Consider the following 8,088-nt stretch of genomic DNA (forward strand, 5'->3'; position numbering starts at 1 on the left):
TATTTTTTTATTATGTACAGGCTTCCTTCTTTTCCCTCTGTCAATTGGGTTTGTATTGTGGAGTAACTACACAGCCATTAAACTCTGTAACTGGTTTAATGTCACCATTGGCCTCATGTTGAAATACCTGAGCAAGATGATCAATGGAAACAGGATGCACTTGAGCTCAATTTCGAGCCTCATAGCAAAGGGTTTGAATACTTTTTTGAAATAAGGTATCTGTTTTTTATTTTAATACATTTTCTAAAATTCCTAAACCTGTTTTTGCCTTGTCATTATGGCATATTGTGTGTAGTTTGATGAGGATTTTTAAAATATTTAATCCATTTTAAAATAAGGCTGTAACTTAACAAAATGTGGAAAAAGTCAAGGGGTCTGAATACTTTCCCAATGCACTGTAGCTATTGGATTTCCCTGACTCTCCCTCAGCCCGGTGAAGCGCCTGCCTCCCCCTCGCTTTGGTAGCTAACTCAGCCTGTTTATATTGTAGTGAATAAGTTGGCTTGCAGGGTCCTCCATATTACATCACACCTGGAAAAACATTTTCAGACATGACTTCGGCATTCTTCAGAATTCAGATCTGTTTTATGTAATAACCCCCAAAATCAAGAAGTGAGGTATAACTTTGTATTGGGACTTTTGATGCGTATACTAATGCAAATCCATATGTTACAAGTGGTTACGTTTATACTACCTACCCTTTAAAATCAGGGAGCTGGTGGGCTTGGACTGCCACAGCAGGCAGGTTGTTTAAAGGTTAAAGGTTTAGTCTCAAAATACTCAGTACAACAGGGCTTCTACAATAATTCAGTGATTACCACTTACATGCAATTTTCACTTCTCACGAATTACCTTGCTAGCTGTCTGGAGACAATTGCAGCGCTGCCATGTCTTTCCCTCTCTGTCCTGTGGCAGGAAACACAGTAAAGCACCACCATCTTGTAGGAAACTGTTGGAGGTGCATTCTCCAGAGTCATAACTGCTGCAACCAATCAGAGCACACAAACAATTAATTCAACCACAATTAATTCTATTTGGTTAACTATTTAACTAACTATTTAGCTGTCTTATGGGTTGGGTGTAGAAGCTGTTTAGTGTCCTGTTGGTTCCAGACTTGGTGCGTCGGTACTGCTTGCCGTGCGATAGCAGAGAGAACAGTCTATGACTTGCGTGTCTGGAGTCTTTAACAATTTTTAGGGCCTTCCTCTGACACCGCCTGGTATAGAGGTCCTGGATGGCATGGAGCTCGACTCCAGAGATGTACTGGACAATGTTCCCTCTAATTTTGTTTGGCACTGAGCAAATTTCAGGTCTGCTGAGTGCAAACTTGAAAGTTGTGAAAATTCTGTGCAACTTCCAGCACATGTTTACTGTGAATGCTGAGGCTTTACCCGCTATAAGTTACAGTTTTATCCGTGGCCAAGTAGGCTACTGTGGCTATTTGATCATAATGTAGGCCTACCAGAGTGGCCTGAAATCGATCACAAAATTCAAGAAGAAAAAAATCGCACATAGGCGATATGACCTGATTTAGTTAATCATCATTGTGTACATTCACAGACAATGACTCGTTACGGTGGTAACAGTTGAGGAAAGATGCCAGCTCTGAGAGAAGTCCTCAGTCAGCCCGCTCACATTCACAGAGGTTGGATTAAACCCTTCAATCCTGGAGGAACATATTGCAGTATTATACAATATAGTTCAGAAAAAAGTGTGGTAGAATTCATAGAGTTTTGTTGCTGTTAAATAGAGTATGAAGAGGTATGAATAGAGGAAATCAAAAAATAAATAATTCAAGAGCAACTACCACAAATGAAAGACAATGCAAGATCAGCATCCATTAGAATTATAAGGTTGAAGTGGTGTATGGTATGCTAAGAATATGATAGACAAGAAGTAGGATTGGCTAGAATAGAGACAAATGTGATTGATCTGGACACAGTGCCAAGGTCTTGCCATAAGGTAATAGTAAAGGGGGAGATGACTAAGGCAGCATCCATCATATTGACAGCCTGGTTTGTCTGAGAGTAGCAAGAAACAGAATCCAATAAAAGATAATATTTCAAATTGAGAGAGGTGAATTACACTAGCTGTGCTGCAAGGTCAATATTATTGAAGTCACAAATATTTCAGACGCAGAGTAAACAACTCTGATCTAAATAAGGGGGAAAAAAACACCAAAACTCATTAACAACGAACAAGTTTTGAGCAAATTATACTTGTAAATGTTTAGAAAGCTTAATTAAACACATGGAGACTAATTAAAGCAGAATGAATTGTTCATTCTGTTATTATATGGACATGGTACAGAGCGTGAGCGCTCGGACACAGACGATGAGTCCCATACAATGAATCTGTCAGCATTTGGACAACGAAGCAAGAGAAACAGGAGCAGAAGCAGCGATCACTTCATTTTCTCATACAGGTACGGTTTATACTGGTTTCAGACTGTATTTGTTGTGTTTTTAATGCTGTGCTTTCTGTGAAAAAGTATGTATTTTGTCTTGATTGTTGTCTTCTAGGGTTTCACCAGAAATAATGAAATCTCCTATCATGAAGAGGGCTTTTTTTGCAGAGTAAGAATGATTTTTCTAAACTTTTAATTACGGCTTTAAAAGCTTTTATAAATATAGGAGAAGATGGTAAAGTGTGAAATAGGCTGCTAGATATAATAAATTCAAGATCACTTCAGAGCCCTAGCAGCTCCTAGCAGTCTCACCTACAGTACATAGTTCCCCTGTAAAGTAACCATTCCGGCTTACCATTATTTTCTCTACAGGGAGAAATAATTAATGTACCTTGAATGTATTGCTAATGTAACAAATGAAATATTGTCCAGGTGCCTGTACTCTGAAAGGTACACTACATGACCAAAAGTATGTGGACAGCTGCTCGTCAAATCACACTCCAAAATCATGGGCATTAATATGGAGTTGGTCCCCCCTTTGCTGCTATAACAGCCTCCTCTCTTCTGGGCTTTCCCCTAGATGTTGGAACATTGCTGCGGTGACTTGCTTCCATTCAGCCAAAAGAGCATTAGTGAGGTTGGGCACTGATGTTGTGGGGCGAATAGGCCTGGCATGCAGTCAGCTTTCCAATTCTTCCCAAATGTGTTCGATGGGGTTTAGTTCAGGTCTCTGTGCAGGCCAGTTAAGTTCTTCCACACCTATCTCTACAAACCATTTCTCTATGGACTTTACTGTGTGCATGGGGGCATTGTCATGCTGAAACAGGAAAGGGCCTTCCCCAAACTGTTGCCACAAAGTTGGAAGCATAGAATAGTCTGTCATTATATGCTGTAGCGTTAAGATTTCCCTTCACTGGAACTAAGGGGCTTAGTCCAAACCATGTAAAAGAGCCCCAAACCATTATTCCTCCTCCACCAAATTTTACAGTTGGCACTATGCATTGGGGCAGGTAGCGTTCTCCTGGCATCCACTGCTCCAGAGTCCAACGGCGGCGAGCTTTACACCACTCCAGCCGACGCTTGGCATTGCGCATGGTGATCTTAGGCTTGTGTGCGGCTGCTCGGCCATGAAAACCCATTTCATGAAGCTCCCGACGAACAGTTTTTGTGCTGACGTTACTTCCAGAAGCAGTTTTGAACTGTTGCATTTTTACGCACTGCTCAATTCAGCACTCTGCGGCCCGTTCTGTGAGCTTGTGTGGCCTACCACTTCACAGTGTGGGCTACCACTTCGGGGCTGAGACATTGTTGCTCCTAGATGTTTCTACTTCACAATAACAGCACTTACAGTTGACCCGGGGCAAGTCTAGCAGAGCAGAAATGTTACAAACTGACTTGTTGGAAAGGTGGCATCCTGTCACTGTGCAATGACATGCAATGCCAACTGTGGGACCTGACTATAGACAGTTGTGTGCCTTTCCAAATCCAATCAATAGAATCTACCACAGGTGGACTCAAATGAAGTTGTAGAAACATCTGGAAACAGGATGCACCCATTCTCAATTCCGAGTCTCATAGCAAAGGGTCTGAATACTTATGTAAATAAGGTAATTCTGTTTTTTAAACATTTCTAAAAACCTGTTTCCGCTTTGTAATTATGGGGTATTGTGTGTAGATCGATGAGGAATTTTTTTCTTTAATCAATTTTAGAATAAGGCTGTAACAAAATGTGGGAAAGGGGAAGGGGTCTGAATACTTTCTGAATGCACTGTATAGTGTATGCCACTTTTATATTAACTGTTTCTCTCAGGACATGAGAGACCTTGTCGACAGCATATGGTATTAATGCTGGGCTATAAATCACAAGTGATGTTACTCGTAATAACCCCACCTCATGAAACCTGTAATAGGTTGTGAAACCTGTAATGTCCTTGCTATTCCCTCTGCAAGGCTATCAAACAAGCTAAGCGCCAGTACAGAGACAAAGTAGAATCTCAATTCAACGGCTCAGACACAAGAGGTATGTGGCAGGGTCTACAGTCAATCACGGACTACAGGAAGAAACCCAGCCCAGTCTCGGACCAGGATGTCTTGCTCCCAGGCAGACTAAATAACTTTTTTGCCCGCTTTGAGGACAATACAGTGCCACTGACACGGCCTGCAACGGAATCATGCGGTCTCTCCTTCACTGCAGCCGAAGTGAGTAAGACATTTAAACGTGTTAACCCTCGCAAGGCTGCAGGCCCAGACGGCATCCCCAGCCGCGCCCTCAGAGCATGCGCAGACCAGCTGGCCGGTGTGTTTACGGACATATTCAACCAATCCCTATACCAGTCTGCTGTTCCCACATGCTTCAAGAGGGCCACCATTGTTCCTGTTCCCAAGAAAGCTAAGGTAACTGAGCTAAACGACTACCGCCCGTAGCACTCACATCCGTCATCATGAAGTGCTTTGAGAGACTAGTCAAGGACCATATCACCTCCACCCTACCTGACACCCTTGACCCACTCCAATTTGCTTACCGCCCAAATAGGTCCACAGACGATGCAATCTCAACCACACTGCACACTGCCCTAACCCATCTGGACAAGAGGAATACCTATGTGAGAATGCTGTTCATCGACTACAGCTCGGCATTCAACACCATAGTACCCTCCAAGCTCGTCATCAAGCTCGAGACCCTGGGTCTCGACCCCGCCCTGTGCAACTGGGTACTGGACTTCCTGACGGGCCGCCCCAGGTGGTGAGGGTAGGCAACAACATCTCCTCCCCGCTGATCCTCAACACTGGGGCCCCACAAGGGTTCTGAGCCCCCTCCTGTACTCCCTGTTCACCCACGACTGCGTGGCCATGCACGCCTCCAACTCAATCATCAAGTTTGCGGACGACACAACAGTGGTAGGCTTGATTACCAACAACGACGAGACGGCCTACAGGGAGGAGGTGAGGGCCCTCGGAGTGTGGTGTCAGGAAAATAACCTCACACTCAACGTCAACAAAACTAAGGAGATGATTGTGGACTTCAGGAAACAGCAGAGGGAACACCCCCATCCACATCGATGGAACAGTAGTGGAGAGGGTAGCAAGTTTTAAGTTCCTCGGCATACACATCACAGACAAACTGAATTGGTCCACTCACACAGACAGCATCGTGAGGAAGGCGCAGCAGCGCCTCTTCAACCTCAGGAGGCTGAAGAAATTCGGCTTGTCACCAAAAGCACTCACAAACTTCTACAGATGCACAATCGAGAGCATCCTGGCGGGCTGTATCACCGCCTGGTATGGCAACTGCACCGCCCTCAACCGTAAGGCTCTCCAGAGGGTAGTGAGGTCTGCACAACGCATCACCGGGGGCAAACTACCTGCCCTCCAGGACACCTACACCACCCGATGCTACAGGAAGGCCATAAAGATCATCAAGGACATCAACCACCCGAGCCACTGCCTGTTCACCCCGCTGTCATCCAGAAGGCGAGGTCAGTACAGGTGCATCAAAGCTGGGACCGAGAGACTGAAAAACAGCTTCTATCTCAAGGCCATCAGACTGTTAAACAGCCACCACTAACATTGAGTGGCTACTGCCAACACACTGTCAATGACACTGACTCTACTCCAGCCACTTTAATCATGGGAATTGATGGGAAATTATGTAAATATATCACTAGCCACTTTAAACAATGCTACCTTATATAATGTTACTTACCCTACATTGTTCATCTCATATGCATACGTTGATACTGTACTCTATATCATCGACTGCATCCTTATGTAATACATGTATCACTAGCCACTTTAACTATGCCACTTGGTTTACATACTTATCTCATATGTATATACTGTACTCGATATCATCTACTGTATCTTGCCTATGCTGCTCTGTACCATCACTCATTCATATATCCTTATGTACATATTCTTTATCCCCTTACACTGTGTATAAGACAGTAGTTTTTTTTTGGAATTGTTAGTTAGATTACTTGCTCGTTATTACTGCATTGTCGGAACTAGAAGCACAAGCATTTCGCTACACTCGCATTAACATCTGCTAACCATGTGTATGTGACAAATAAAATTTGATTTGATTTGATTTGATTTGATTTGATTTGAGGTCTTTAAAAAGGGGCATTAATGATGTTGATTAACTGGTCTCTGTGTCCTTGTGATTATGAATGTGTTGTTACCACGTGTAGGTATTCATACTCATTTCTTCTTCTTCCAACGGGTCTTAGAGCAGTTGTTTGAACGTCATGTGGACGAGAACAAACGTTGACTAGATGAGGTGAGTGTCTCAACTCTACATGGGCATCTGCACTGGCAGCCTTATTGTGTTGTTTTTTTACACTCATGCTACATACAAAATGGCAAAAAGGAAATCAAACAAGCTGATACATTCTGTTCGTGAAATTAGAGATCTGTCAGAGAATTACTGTGTCACACAGTGAAATTGTTTCAGTAAGTTTGGTTTTGTTATTTTTAAGGACAAAATGCGCCATCTTCTGGAAACTTTGCGCAATGACTTGTAAAGTCCAGCGAACACACCTACCTGTGGTGCAGAGCCTGAGACTGGTGAAGAGATAGAGATTGACCTTCTTCATAGTCATCTGCATGGTATGGAATCTCTAGAAAGAGGATCACCATCAGAAACCAAAGAGGACAATTGCCTTTTTCCCTATGCATTGTTTAGTAACAAGGACAGTGGTGGGCTGGAGAATGTCGTTCCATTGTCAGTATCCACACCGTTACATGGTAGCCCTCCTCCTGAGAGGACTGACTCTGTGTCTGTCTATTAGTTCACCTGATGCTGATGAAGGTACAGAGGGCCTTGATGAGCAGGATTATGACAGGGGGAAAAGGCTGTTGTCTCACTTGGTGAAAATACCCCTCTGCCCCTTGAGGAGGATCACAATCAACCTAGAAGACAATCGTGGTGGACTGTCCAAAGAGCTGGAAGAGTCTTTCCACGTGTCCAATGCATCTGATTTCCCAGCGCCAGGAGTCACTGAGAATATAAACACTCTAGCCTATTTCAGTGATGATGAGTTCTGATTTTATTTGTATTTTAAGGATTAGTTTAATGAGCTTTGAAGTTAACAGATGCTATTTTCGCTAAGAGCAACTTGATATTGAGGTTTTTGAATCTCGAATGTGTTTTAAAAATGGAAGCTGTATATTTCATACTTTTTGTAAATGCTCATTCCTGTTCTGGACACTGTATTGCCATGGAGATTTATTGTACAAAGTATTGACCAATATGTATTTTGATTATTGTTACACAATAATGAGAATTAACTAGACCAGAAATGTATTTTTATATATTTATCAATGTATTGCTCACTTTGTAGCCTATTGGTTTCAAATAACTGAGTATCAGTCAATATTCTAGGAAATACCTTTAATAAGAGGCACTGTGCTCTCTGCAACATGTAGCCTAGTTAACTGTGACCTTTGCTGTGACTGCCTAACAGTGTTGTTCATGTTTACAATAAAATGTTTTGTTATGTTGTTATGAACCCGCCTCCTCTTTCATCATGCACTCTGCACAAAAGTCAACTTGTCTCAGCTTTGTCCCAGTGGGAGGGGTGTGTGTGTGCGTCTATTTTCATCCAGCAGTATCACACTATTTTACAGCAACCTCAGCTGACATTTATAACTTAGTAAAGTAAACGGACAGTTCACAAATG

This window comes from Oncorhynchus tshawytscha, linkage group LG11 (assembly GCF_018296145.1).
Source record: "Oncorhynchus tshawytscha isolate Ot180627B linkage group LG11, Otsh_v2.0, whole genome shotgun sequence".
NCBI classification, from domain to species: Eukaryota; Metazoa; Chordata; class Actinopteri; order Salmoniformes; family Salmonidae; genus Oncorhynchus; species Oncorhynchus tshawytscha.